We start from the raw sequence: 15007 nt of genomic DNA, 5'->3' as shown, positions 1-15007 counted from the left end.
AATTTTGACATTGATTAACGTGTTTAAACATATGTTATCGTTACAACCTTAATTATTTTTACTAACGGATTTTAATGCCATACGTCTAGCAAATTTCGGCTTATTTTTGGACGCAAACAAAAAGACAAGACGAGGAAATATGAGAGCGTATAAAAACCTCCTGAAATTGGGTTGACAGTTTGCCTACTATAGTTAATGGGTACACGGAATACTCGGAAAAGAACAGCGTTGGACAGTAACCTGCAATAGTATAATTATTAAGCAATAATATATATAAATGTATATATATATATATATATATATATATATATATATATATATATATATATATATATATATATATATATATATATATATATATATATATATATATATATATATATATATATATATATATATATATATATATATATATATATATATATTTATATATATATATATATATATATATATATATATATATATATATATATATATATATGTATATATATATATATATATATATATATGTATATGTATATGTATATATATATATATATATATATATATATATATATATATATATATATATATATATATATATATATAAATATATATATATATATATATATATATATAATATATGTTTTTTTCCGCCTTTGTAATGTAATGGTCAGTACGCTCGGCTACCGTTCTGGAGGTCCCGAATTCGATTCGCAGGGGTGGTCCAATAAATAAAAGTGATTTTTTCACTCTAATATTTATGCAATATTACCCTGGACTGGTACATGAAGCAGAGGGCTGATCACCTTTCCTTCGTGTGTTAACGATTAAGATAACACTGTGTTTGTATAATGCAGTGCCCTATGCACCCTTGGGGTGCGGATAAGGGATTGAAAAAATGAATATATATATATATATATATATATATATATATATATATATATATATATATATATATATATATATATATATATATATATATATATATATATATATATATATATATATATATATATATATATATATATATATATATATATATATATATACACATAATTATTTATTTTTAGCGTACATTAAACCCCCGTATAACGTTGAGATAAGTACAGCGTTATCGGAGAGAATGTTTTTTGATAACGAATTTGCAATATAATTTTGTATTTATTTATTTTAAACCTGTTTTTATAAAACGGATTTTCGATTTTAACGGACACCACCTCCCCCTAATTAGTCCGTTATATCGGGGTTTTACTGTATATATATTTTTTTTACATATCCACCATTTTATAGATCAATACGTTTCTAAACGGGAGTGTCTCATTTCTCATCTACAAATACATTATCGTTATTACCCATTAAGGGCCGATCGGAGTAACTGTTGCGTGTTTCATATTACCCGAGTAATTGACGGATAACAACTTTTTATTGGATAACTTCCAGTCGTATCTATATTGACGCATCCAGATGAAAGTCTCGTTCGTAATTAAGTGTAAAAGTTTTTAAAGTTTTCCTTTGAACGCGGGCGTCAGGCAGGGTTGAACTGAAGACAAACTGTGTGCCTCCTGACAATACGAACCAACAACTCCAAAGTCCTTAGTAATAAAGGTCCACAAGTAAAGTCAAAGTTGTCAGCATTACGTATTTATGACGATATGTTCAGATAAATTAAAGCGTCGTCCATAGCGTGACAAACCCATTGTCTGATGGAATAAATAATAAATATGAAAAAATACGACGATAAGTTTATTTTGGAATAGTCCCCTGGCTGATGTTGTCATCGTACAGGGTGGCTCAAAATCAATCACCCTCTCGAAAGATGTTTCAATTTTGTCAAATGGCGTCGTACTTCAATCATGTTTAAAATTTGTGAACTCGACAGCTGCAGTATTTAAACAAATTTAAGCTGGCGCATAATTAATCATCTAATTTTTTTTCGGACAATACTATTATAAAATTATAAAAAAATATTTTGAGTGATTGAAATCTTTATTTGGACCTAATTTTTTTTGTTGAGTGGAAAAATATAATATACGTCAAGTGGCTGCCGCCAGTGTTGGTACACATTTGTGCCCATTTTATCAATTTTTTTGTATATTGCAGCTGTCTAGTTCACAAATCGCTCACTCCTTTCAAGAACGTCATAAATCAAAAAACGTGATTTTTCAGCAAGACGTTTTTAAAGATTAACAATATATTACAATGTATTAAAAATAAATATCAAGCCACTTATTTAACTTTTTACTGCGCAACAGATCTTTTTAGGTAAAACATGAATGTTTTTTCTCCATTTGAAAAATATTTAGTATATTTTAAAAAATACTTAAACAATACCTAATCTTCAAAATGCAAAAACAGCACTTTTTGCCCTGTAGCGGGTAAATTTTAAGTTAAAAATATGCCGCTTTTGCTGGGATATAGTACATTTCCTGGGCATTCCGAAAACATGCACAACTGAAAATTGACGATTTTTGATAGATGACGTTCTTGAAAGGAGTGAGCGAAATGTCAAATATGATTGACGGACGACGCCATTTGCAAAAATTATAGCATCTTCTGATAGGATGATTCATTTTGCGCCACCTTTATAATCATAAACTGACACTGATCGACAGGTCAATGTCGTTTCCGTAAGTTTGGTTTTACTTCGTTTCCTTGCGACTTTGGCATTTCGAAACCGGCCATCGGAAAAGTATTGTCAGGAGGTCAACGTTACCAAAATGTTTGTAAAGTAAAGCTTGCCAACTCTATATTTAACGATGCGATAGCGTTCATGATTTAGCTTCTCGCAGTAAAAACGAAACATTGTAATTATCGCATTAACTCATAACTAAAATATTCCTTAAACGTTGTACGAGACATATGAGTAAAAATCGTTTTCGTTTGTGTAATATGTATATACTTATATATAGGCTTTCCATAATTATGAAGGATGAAAGTAGACTGAATACAGTCGAAATGCGACCTCTTAGAAGACTGTGCGACAAAACGATGTATGAAAGATCGACTGTCCAAACTTAAAACACAGTAAGGGACATTTTTTTGTAGTACGTTTTTTTGCATTTTTTTGCAGTAGCATCTACTTAGTCCAAAAATGCAAAAAAAACATAAAACAAAAAAATGTCCCTTACTGTGTTTTGAGTTTGGACAGCCGAGATGTTGGAATAGTGAAATTAGGAAGGAATGCAAAGCTGAGACAAGCATTATCGTTAAAATTAAGAAAGGTGTGTTGAGATGGTTTGGACATGTAGAACGAATGAGTGAGGAAAGAACGGTAAAACAAATTTATGAGGCGAATGATATTGGAAAAAGGAGCAGAGGAAGACCGAGAAAAATTTGGCACGATTAAGAATGCCAAATACTTGAAAGTGGTCAGGTTAGGAGTCGAAACAATCGGTGGGTATGTATGAGGAGATGCATGAACGTGGAAAAGGCGAACAATGTTTGCAAGGACAGAGTGGTGTGGCGTTCTATTCTCTCTGCCTACCCCTGCGGAGAAGCGGCGTGATGGTTAGTTTGAATTATGAAGCTCCAAACCGGGACAGGTAGGGAAAAAACAAATACAGTGAAACCCTTTTATAACGAACATAATTCGTTCCGGCATCTTACTCGTTAAGCGAAATACTCTTCTTCTTGTTATAGGCCTTGTGGCATGTTTTTAAGAGCGATTAGCCTCCTGCGATGTCGATTCCCAGCTATCGACCCATCTCTTTGGTGGTCTGCCCGGGAGTCGTCTACCATGGTGTTGGCCGTACAGTGCGACATGGGGGGAGTCTGGATGGTTCCATTCTCCTCACATGCGCATACCATTGTCTCCTTCGTTGCCTTCCCCACCTAACGACATCTTCGATCTCGCATATTTCCCTGATCCTGGCATTTCTATCTCGAAGACTCTTGCCTGATATACTTCTTAGAGTCTTCGAAATACTCGTTAAGCAAAACATTTTGCCCATAGAAATCAATGTAAAATTCGATAATCCGAGAAAATGCTACATTTCTATGTATTTTTTTTAACGTTTATTTATATAAAATTACTTTAATTTAATTGTTAAGGAGTGTAACAACTTCGAATACAATTTAATTTAAAAAAATAATAAAATAAGAATAATTTGTGACAAATAATCAATTCTTTCAACTAGGAAACTGTCTTAAGACATTTGTTTTTGCTGACGCTTCAAAATTGAATAGATATAGACAGTGCTCGCGCACACGGGACAAAATCTAAACTGGCCGGGACACCGGGACCCGTGTCTGAAATCGGGACAATCCCGGTCAAACCGGGACGTATGGTAAGCCGGGACGTAATGAAAAACTAACTAACTATCTAACCATCACGCCGCTTCCTCGCAGGGGTAGGCAGAGAGAATAGAACGCCACACCACTCTGTCTTTGCAAACATTATTCGCCTCTTCCACGTTTGTGCATCTCCTCATACATACCCGCCGATTGTTACGACTCCTAACCTGACCACTTTCAAGTATTTGGCATACCTGATCGTGCCATGTTTTTCTCGGTCTTCCTTTTCTCTTTTTTCCACTTACATTCGCCTCATAAATTTGTTTTACCGTTTTTTCCTCACAAATTCGTTCAACATGTCCAAACCATCTCAACACACCTTTCTTAATTTTATCGATAATGCTTATCTCAGCTTTGCATTCCTTCCTTATTTCACTATTCGCACATCTATCATACATCGTTTTGTCGCACATTCTTCTGAGAGACCGCATTTCGACTGCATTCAGTTTACTTTCATCCTTAATAATGACGTAATGTTTGTACCCAAATAAAAAGAATTTTTGTTTGTTAATATGTATTTTATTTATTGTTTCGGCATTAACTTTGTGGTAAGACATGTTACAATGTTATTATACAGACCTGAATGATGGAAGTTTAACTTCTGAAACATATAGTCTATAATAAAACTCAAGTGGTAAAAAACGAAGTGTTTTCTTTAATCATTAATATGTATTATTACTATTCTGATAATAACTGTGTATAATGGTCAAATGTGGTAGTGTGGTTGTTAATCATGGGTAGAATTAGTGAATGTTTCAATGTTTCACGTGTGTTTCAAGTTATAACTTAAACCAGCGCGAGCCCGTAAAATAGCCCTAGACTTCCACATTATTCTTCATCATTGATGAGATGTCAAAAAATAATTTGAAGTTTATCTTTATTTGATTTATTCTACGAACAAACATTTTAATGCTAGACGTCTTTATAACTTTAGACGTCTGTAAAAGGATCACTTAAGCCAGCCAAATGTCAGGTCGTAAGACCTGAGATGCTAAGACTTTTATCTTTTATTCGATGTCTGATATAAGTTTACACAAAACAGATCTAATTAAAACTGTATATGTTTCTTGTATCGAGATAATCTTCCGAATACAGGTATTGAGTATGAAAGTACGATGTACTAAAATAGCAACTTCTGCATCGTCTGTTCATATTTCCTTATTACCGTATGGCATCGTGGAGACTATTGATAGAGAATATGTAGCACGGATGGAACACCCTTACATGGCGTGTCGCCAGCATTGAGTTCACACTTAGATAATCGAATGAATAATGTTGTTGCCGTTTTATTTTTTAATTATTTTATTTTTAATTTTAACTATTACGAATTTAATTTCGTCTCTCATTGGTTCATTAGTCACGCCTATGTACCCTGTTATGTGGTAAGGTGGTGAAAAATGATCTATAAAAGATTGCTGGTTCTTAGACTTAGTTTTTAGTTAGTTCTGGGTGACTTAAGGAGAGACTAATCTAGAATTCAGCTTTGCACACTTTGCGGGGATAAACACGATTTCGGAATTTTGTTGTCACCGCTGTCAGCAACATGCCTACATTTCTTACATACCCCAAGTCACGTGGCTAATGAAATGGTGACAAGCAGAGACAGGCGAAATACAATTTAAAACTAACATCAACCGCATTACAGTCGCATACAGTTAGTTGAACAGCGGCCAAAGGAAGTTTTCACCAGACAGTTAAAAACGGTTAAAGACGGTGTAAAACTAAAGTAGACAGACCCCTATCCAGACAGGACTCAGAGTAAAAGTTGGGGTTTTTGTATCCACTTTAGGTGATATAAGTAGCTACCAAGTAAGACGCGTGCTAATGAGTTTACGTTCGTTTCAATAATGCCGGGCTAGCATGTTCGGCGCAGACAGTTTAATTTGCAACGCCTCAGAATTTAATTACACTATGACGACTTAAATAGGCACAAGTGACGGCTTATCCTGTAACACTATTCTCGCATTCTTGGTAATCCGGTAATACAGTAATCCCGCGTTATCCGTCGTTCAATTATCCGCGTTCGCGATTATTCGCGGTCTGATATTACTTGTACGCTATATTTATCAAGAGACGTTCGCCTGCTATGCCAGGAGAAGGATAACAAGAGATTTACAGTATATTTCACCATTTTTTTTTAAATACCCTCGAAAGAGAATAATTTATATTTATATATATCTTTAAATAAACACTTTTATAAGTATGCTTTGGCGGTTCCGTTATTTTCTGATCAGGAATTGAGTTTTTGTGATAAATAAAATAATTAGTACCATAGATAGGTATCTAAATATATTTTTATTTTACAAAAACAAGGCTACTCTTTGGAGTGCAATCTTTTAATATAAAAATTACTTCAACGTCACTTTTTTCGAACAAATTAAGTAAAACGCAAAATAACAAGAACCCATTCTTTAACTACCATAACAGACTAGCTAAAATATCTAAATAATATCGATATTTGCGGAGTAAACAATAGTAAAGCATGAAAAACTGATCAAAATTAGAAAGTTTTTATTATTAGATTAAAACCAATATTTTTAGCTTTTTTTTTTATTTGACCAGCGACCGGGTTTCGTCGTTACCGACATCATCAGACCAGTCTGATGATGTCGGTAACGACGAAACCCGGTCGCTGGTCAAATAAAAAAGTGGAAAAGCTAAAAATATTGGTTTTAATCTAATAATAAATTAAAAATGCAATTCCATCACGAAGTGTCAGTGGATAATATAAATCTATTAAAATTAGAAAGGCTTTACTTATTAACAAAATAAAGAAAACGCTTGTTTTTTTAACTCTTGAGTATATTTATTTTTAACGACTAGTTTCGAAAGCTACAGATGCATATAAACTAAATTAATATAATGTAAAGCATTAATAAGGATAAATTATCTGTACTACACTGTTAATTATTTACATTATGTAGTTAAAACGCCAACTCTTATTTCTAATGACTTCAGCATTTTAAAACCAGTTTTAGACCCATATTGTTAGAATGTTACAGTCATCTTTTTTAAAAAGAAAATTCTTTCATTGCGAAATAGAAATAATGTTGTTTTCATTATAATATGAACATGTCGAATTCCATCCGTAATCGTTACCCTACAGGCCGTTTTTGACACTAAAAAAGGAGCATCTAGCGGCCGTAGCTGTAACATTATTCAAATATAATGGTTGCGCTCCTCGCTAACCAGTAGAGAAGGACGCCGGCTTATTGATTGCCAAGTACAACGCTACAACTACAACTTACAATTTGCTACAGTAGCGCTGTCCCTAACAAAAGCAAAGATCAGCGCAACACGTTTGTGTGAAGCCGATAAACAAATAAAAATATCGTCAGCTCAATTATTTAAGCATTTTAATTTTTTTTAATTACTTTTTTGTTTTAAATATCAACACTTCCTATCTCGTGCTTTTAAATCTCTTAAGCCCTTTTTATATTTTAGACTTACGATAGACACGCTACGCTAAGATAGTAAAGAAAATGTTTTCATTATCATGTTTACTGATTATCATCATATATGAGATGGTACAAGCTTGCACGTTCTTCTGCAAGCTATTGTGAGGTGTGTACAAGCTCGTTCGATTACGGATATGCCTCTTAAAGTGCCTAGTCATAGATCCTATTTTCCGTTGCTTCTCAGTAGGACCCTTTATTCCTCCTGCGTTTTCTTTACAAACTCTAACCTGCATCTGATATAAAAACCTATATTAGATCCACTATTCTAAGCAAAATAGAAAAATAAATTAGTTTTTATACATAGTTATATTTCTAATCACTCGTGACCTCGTTCTACTAATTTTTTATTCTTCGCAACATCCTTATCATTGTCACTGTTAACAATTTTTTTTGAAGACAGTATCCACTTTACTTAACATACCCAAAATTTCAGCAAGGCTAGGTTGGTTAAATTCGGCCTCTGGCTCCACGCGGTTTCCATTTTCCCATCCATACATTGATGAGCCAAAACTTCTATCGTCTAACGTCTGCAACTGAATGACTTCTCAGAAGCACTAACATTTCCAAGTGCAATCCGTAACTTACACACTAACTCAACTCCAACCAACGCAGTCATCAATATTGACGGTGAACTATCGGGCACTGTCCACCTATAGAAGGCCTGACGGTAGGCGTAAATGCCTATATTTTGTTTCATCTTGAGCTCCTTCACTTACGTATTTGTATCTTATCAAATATATTCCACTTCTCGATCCGAAAATCTAAGCGCAATTCTAATAGCAAGCAATCGATGATCGAATTTACACCACGGCGCTTTGATTCGGTACCTTATGCATCACTCATAGGGGGTAGAATAATAATACAGTTGCTGTAAGAAACTATTGTTATATTCTCAACATCTTGTGAAATAAGTAATAAAAGTTAAAAATTGTAACAGTGTTAATACCGTTATCAGTTTTTGAGTAGTGAATTATAATTTGACACGAGACTACACCTAATTCACTATTCTCTACTAATGCAATATGTTAAATAATACAATCAACACTTAAAATAATGAAGACATCTTAATAGACTTCGCTAGTCGCTATCGTGGGAGTTTATGATTGATTGGTTGAAGCTGTCAATATGACTGTTTGATGTTAGATTCTGTTTGATGTAATTTAATATAAACAAAAACTTATTTGCTTACATTTATTAAAAATTAACCAACATGCATTCTCTGCCCAAATTTTGTGCATAGAATTAATTGTTTAATTTTGACATTTTTCTTTTCCCCAATTTAATAACAGTAAAGCGCCCTTGAGGTAGTATTTTGCAAAAAACTAATCTAAGTACACTTTACTAAATAATTATCGTTTTCATTAAGCATATAATATTATTATTGCTATGTTTTACAATTGATCCACATACAAACCTTGAAATTTGTTGCTACTAAAATCTTTAAGCTCTCTCCTGTAAAGTGTAAAGTAAGTAATATTGCAATTAGGCGCAATGTGAATTACCAATAGGTACCTACTCGTAAAACGTATACCAACAAAATAACTCAATGATAATCTTAAGAGCAAATATACGAGAATATTTACTCTATTAATGATCGTAGATACCTGCAACAAGTACTTAGATACCAGGCGCGTTCCGCCCATACATGATGTGGATGCTCCGCATGTCTTAAAATTTTTATGTGAACGTCTACTTGTGTTATCCGCCCAGTTACTTATATATGCGCACCTAAATTTCGATTTTTTTTTTTGTGAAATAATTTTTGCACGCTATTAAATAGTGTGGAAACTGTCGTTAGAATTTAATCCGAGACTTATACAAAGTGAGCATCTCAGCGCATTGATTTAAAATGTACAGTGATGTATTGTAGACCTAGAGATGAAGTTTTTGAAAATGAGACCATCCATAAAAACGACAAATCGATTGTAAAAGAAGACAATATGTTTATGTTTATAGTCGCTTTGTTCATTAATAAATATTGTGACAGCCTTAATAATGCCGAGTTTGGAATGTTTATTTTATTTGTGCCATTTATACCTCTCAAGTGAATTACTTACAAGTTTTTTTTTAAATCAGCATCCCTTTAAATAATCGCCGCACGCCCCTGATAGATACCTAGGTACCTAGCAGGGGCGTGCTTACCCACCTACCTATCTGAAATACGTCACAACGCCACCTAAACCGTGCGTAATCTAGGAGGCACTGGATATTTTTTTGTACATCGCTGGTAGATAAGATAAGGCAGCAGTTTTCTGCCTTACCGACCCGACGCCATTTTATCCAACTCGCTCACCGCGAGCAGCGCCGTTGGTCGCACTTCGTGTATTCTCCTAAGTTTGGGCGGACGTTCGCGGGTAATCTTAGCCGGTCGATATTTCTTTTATTATTTAGCAACCGAACGAAATACTTAACTATAGTTTGAGCAAGTTTCCTAACAAGGCATCAGTTTATTCACACCCGACAAGTTCTTCAGCTGTCACCACAGGTATGAGAAGTTTGCAAGTTTTTTTTCACTTTCTCTGCCGGAGGTATTCACTCGATTTCTTTCACTAAATTGCTCAATTTTGCGTATTTTATGTGTCAAAGCGTATGAAGTACGTTGACCCACTGTGTTGTCGGTTTTATTTGAAGAAATATATGAGATGAACGACAAGAAAATGTTAATCTTCCTTCGAGTATGTCAAATTTCTTCAAATGTAAACTCGCAACTCGGTGTTTGTGTTGCTTTTATTTAAGCTGTATTAAACTTAAACATTTTTCATCATCATTTAGTTGCTTGTTATTTCTGTTACTGTATTTGTTTTAGAAAATACATCATGCAAATATTTACGCGTACATAATGTGTCAGAGAAGCACTCACTAACATCGCACATGTCATCGGGTATCGTTCGTTTATGTAGTCATTACGTTTGTATTGTGTCTACAAATACCTACATATACGGTAACTTTATAGTTTTGAAGTTTCTAACGGTAGAATAACTGTATCGATATAATAAAGCTTTTTATATACAGGAAATGAGTGATAAATAAAATTGCTGTCTAAAATAAGAAGCTTATGCAAACTATTTGAAGACTCTCGTTTCGACGTAACAGGGCATAAGGGGCTAGCGAAGAATATCTTTATGTGATTTATTCTACGAACAAACGTTTAAAATGCTAGACGTATTTTTAAAATCTAAAAAAAATGTGTTGTATCATAAATTGAATTAAGAAAAAATACCGCTCCATAAACCATATTGGTAGTGATTGACGTAAGAAGCTTTTTGCACCTCTGTAAGCCCACTTTAGTACGAGCTAGAGTTAGGTAGATCGCTTTCAGGGAGCCACTTGACATATCCTTAAATTTTGTATAATAAATCATATGATGTATGATAACCCAACATTTGCGCACCTCGCCATGTGTACAATTGTAATCTCAAGGGAAAAATATCCTAACCAGGGATTATATTTAGCCCACGTGACATCCCGCACTAATTATTGAGGAATTCAAATATTAAATAAATTTGCAAGGCCCTTAAAAATTGAAAAACAAAGAGATTGTGTTGATTTTAGTTATATTCGTCCACTTCTGCAATAAATATACATAAAATTTTATTATCAGTCGAGTATTGTGCAAAAATTACGAAATATAATTTTTATTAAAATAAGGCGTTTTCATTCCTTATCATTGTTTATGTAATATACAGTTAAATCAACGCACTTTTTGCAAATAAATTGTTAAAAATCATTAAATTTCATTATAGTTTATCTTATAAGCTGACCTGTCTATAAGCCCACGAGATTCCTCGAAATACTTATACGATACAAATTAAATATCAAATTACGATAACGTGTTGTACTTTTGTTATTAAAATAATGTTTTTACAATATTTTGAGTGTGTCCAAATCTTTGTTCACAAACCTGTAAACACCCAGACTTACATAATCTTCTTCATCTATGTTGAGATGTCAATAGTTATAAAGTACATCAAAATGTAAGTTGTAAGTAGCGAGTGTTTTGGCCCATAATTTTCACTCATGAATTACACGAAATCATTGTAACTTTAAACATAAAGAGTAAATCCACGCACGAGTACGCATAACCTATAAAACTTAAAAGTTGAAGCCTTAGTAGGGTCATGAAAAGCGGTGTTGCATAAGCCGTAGCTAGATTTCAGAGTCACTTGGACGTTAAGTAATTTAAAAAAAAATAATCTATTTCATAATGATTTGTAGTCTCACAATAAAATTGGTTTTGAAGCGACGTTATCTATATACATAGTTTATTTCAAAATGAAACCTTATTATGAAGACGACAAAAAAAAATAGGTACCAAAATGATATATCGCTCTCGTAAAATATTCTGAAACTAACACTTCCGCTCTCTTCCTTCAGAATATCGATACTTTACAATTTTGGAATGATTAAAGAAACACTCGTTTTTATACCACTTGAGTTTATTAATGACTACTAGTTTAGGAAGCTAAACTTCCATCGTCAGGTCTGAATAATAATTATTATTCAGGAAGTTTAGCTTCCGAAACAAGTAGACATTAATAAACTCAAGTGGTATAAAAAAAGTGCCACCTTAATCATTTTAACATGTCTTACCACAAAGTAAATGCCGAAACAACAAATAAAATATGTATTTTTGAAGCATAGATAGACTTTTGAATAATTCATTTATGACAAAATTATCATACTGTGATTCAATTTTTTATCAAAATTTCCAATGAATATTTTACGTTCTGAATATTCTTGTTCATAATTGTTAATGATTTCCCTATAAAGCCGATAAAATATTGTTTTAATAATTACATTACCCACTGAATATATTGGGTACAAATACAAAAATATGTTAATATTAACCCTCCCTTCCCGGTGTTGTGTACCTAGTACACATTGCTTCAAGTAACCGTAATAACTCTATAAACATAATAAATACAAGGCTAAGATATTAGATATTCCTCCATAACATATTTACGCATTGATTTAAAAAATAGAATTAATAATAATCAGAATTTAGCGGGTACATCGGAGGTATTTTGTGAATATCGGCAACAAATTCGCGTATTAACAGCGCGTGAAGGGTGAACGGGAACCGCGACACTACATTCGTATCTCACTCCTGCATACTTACACTGTGCAAGCGTGATGAGCTCAAAGCTCAACGTTCTCTGGCTAGCCAGCGAGTTAGTGGCAGTAGCTCTTGAGCTTTCGACAAGAGTGGACTTCTGTGCGTGTCCGTCAGGTCCCTTTGACTTCGAGTAATTGTCCTTGTCATGTGCAGCTCTAAACAGCGCTTCGACTGTTTTTATTCCCGTCCGATCTCGTTTCTTCCAGAGCCAGGACATCTGTCTTCTGCTCACACCTCGTTGACCTTCTATTTTGAGTTTATGATTAGGTGCAATAGCTCGTACTTCTCTTCTCTAGGAACATACTCCCGGACTTTGATATCAGTCAGCAGTCGTCTTATTCTGGCTCTTTGGAGCACATTCTCGTTGCTGACCATATCGATCCATGGAACGAGTAGCATTCTACGATGTAGCTTACTGTTTTATACTTTATCATACGTTTATTTAAATTTACATCATACTGTTTATTTAGAAGAAGAAAAGGAGAATAGCAACATTAGCTAAAACACAAGGATTGCGTACCCATACTTGTACAATATTGTATATTGTACAAGTATGGATATGCAATGCAAGTATGGGTATGATTAGCTACTGCAAAGTCCATTGACATACTCGTCTTGGGTAACATTACATCAAAAGCTCTCTCACACCTGAATTTGCTCAAATACCTAAGGTCTTTTTTGTATCCACTCTTGAGAACAAAATCGAAAAATGTTGTTTTTCTTTTATGTATTGATATTTCCTTATTACAGTCAGTATAACATCTACGTTGTATGACCTTCACCACTTTACTAGATATAGGCAACTATTTACGATAAGACAAATTTTGATAAGTATGTCCTAAAACCGCACCCCACCATAAAAACCGACATCCTGCACCACGCGGTTCTCATTGACCTGTCAATAATACTGTTGAGCTAAAACAAATCACGAGCACCTCAACAACATACATACATGAATGCAACTCAAAAGAGTCATTTACGATTCCGTCTCGGGTTACATATCGAAATAATCATTGCGAAAAATACTTTAGTACTTATTGGGTTAGCAATAAAAGTATTATTGCTAACCCAGCCGAAACTAAGAGGTCGTTTACGATAGCGGTATGCGCCGACCACTGCACAGAAAACGTTTCTCACTCAGTTTAAAGTCTGTTGGCCCGTCGTGTCTCATCCGGTTCGGAATAAGTTCAACAGTGTTCCGTTCTCCAGACAGCGCACGACATAACGGGAAACCACTCGATAATCATCTCGGCCGATAATCCTCGCGCTCTTCCATTGTTGGGAAACGCTCCATGGTTTTAGCATCGGCCGCTTCAGGGGCAAAAGCAAGTGCTCTAAATGTTATAATTTTGTTTAATGCTATACATCAACGCGAGCCAAGAATATAGTATTTGTACAATTTATAATTAATATCTAAAGCACTCACTTTATAATTTCCATCGTAAATTGTAACTTTGTTATAAAATCTTTATAAAATTAATTAACTTTGTTTTCACCACTTTTTTTACTAATACAATTCAACCTACCGGTTTCAACAATACATTGTCATCATCAGGGTTTATTTTAAATGAAAAACACTAAAAACATTAAAATACTCTCACCAAAAACTTCCACACACTCCATTAAAATCCTAAATGTATGTAAATCCTACATACATTTAGGATATACATACAGCCGGTTAATTTGGGTATTGGCAATATAATTTAAGGACGTTACTCCAAATTTAGTAGTGTTTATCGGCTCCACATGTATTTTGTTATGTCCTCGTGTATTATGATTATGAATTTATTTGTTAAAAATCGGTATGGTGTTGCTGTGAGTCGTTTTAAACATTATTGGAAGCATTGTATTTGTAATCTCATAAGTTGGTAGAAAGTGTAACTTGTATTTCGGTAATTCTCTTCTTAGTTAATGAAGATACTTTATTTTTGAAGTAATTATTAAATACATAGTTAATATTGTTATTTCATGTAGACACCTCAAATGTTAACTTATCAATTATTTTTGTCAGTCTGTACTGTCTAAACACAGTGTAAAGTCTGTGCTGTATATTATTCTCATGATCTTCATGAATAGGTATGAAAAACCGTGGGAAACAAATTAATTATGAAAATTGTCTTACTTATATATGACTCGATTTCTGGCAGTTTTTAAACTC

General features: G+C 33.6%; 1 protein-coding gene across 1 annotated transcript in view; it reads left to right on the top strand.

The window, feature by feature from the left end:
* The window catches only part of LOC148308691 (uncharacterized), a 218862-nt gene that overhangs the window by 126826 nt on the left and 77029 nt on the right, over positions 1 to 15007 (top strand). The gene's annotated exons all lie outside the window — the stretch shown is intronic.

Source organism: Brachycentrus maculatus, unplaced genomic scaffold (assembly GCF_059751285.1).
Source record: "Brachycentrus maculatus isolate JH-2025_06_01 unplaced genomic scaffold, ASM5975128v1 h1tg000153l, whole genome shotgun sequence".
NCBI classification, from domain to species: domain Eukaryota; kingdom Metazoa; phylum Arthropoda; class Insecta; order Trichoptera; family Brachycentridae; genus Brachycentrus; species Brachycentrus maculatus.
The sequence above is the reverse complement of the archived record's forward strand: the minus strand, read 5'-3'. Positions and strand labels throughout refer to the sequence as shown.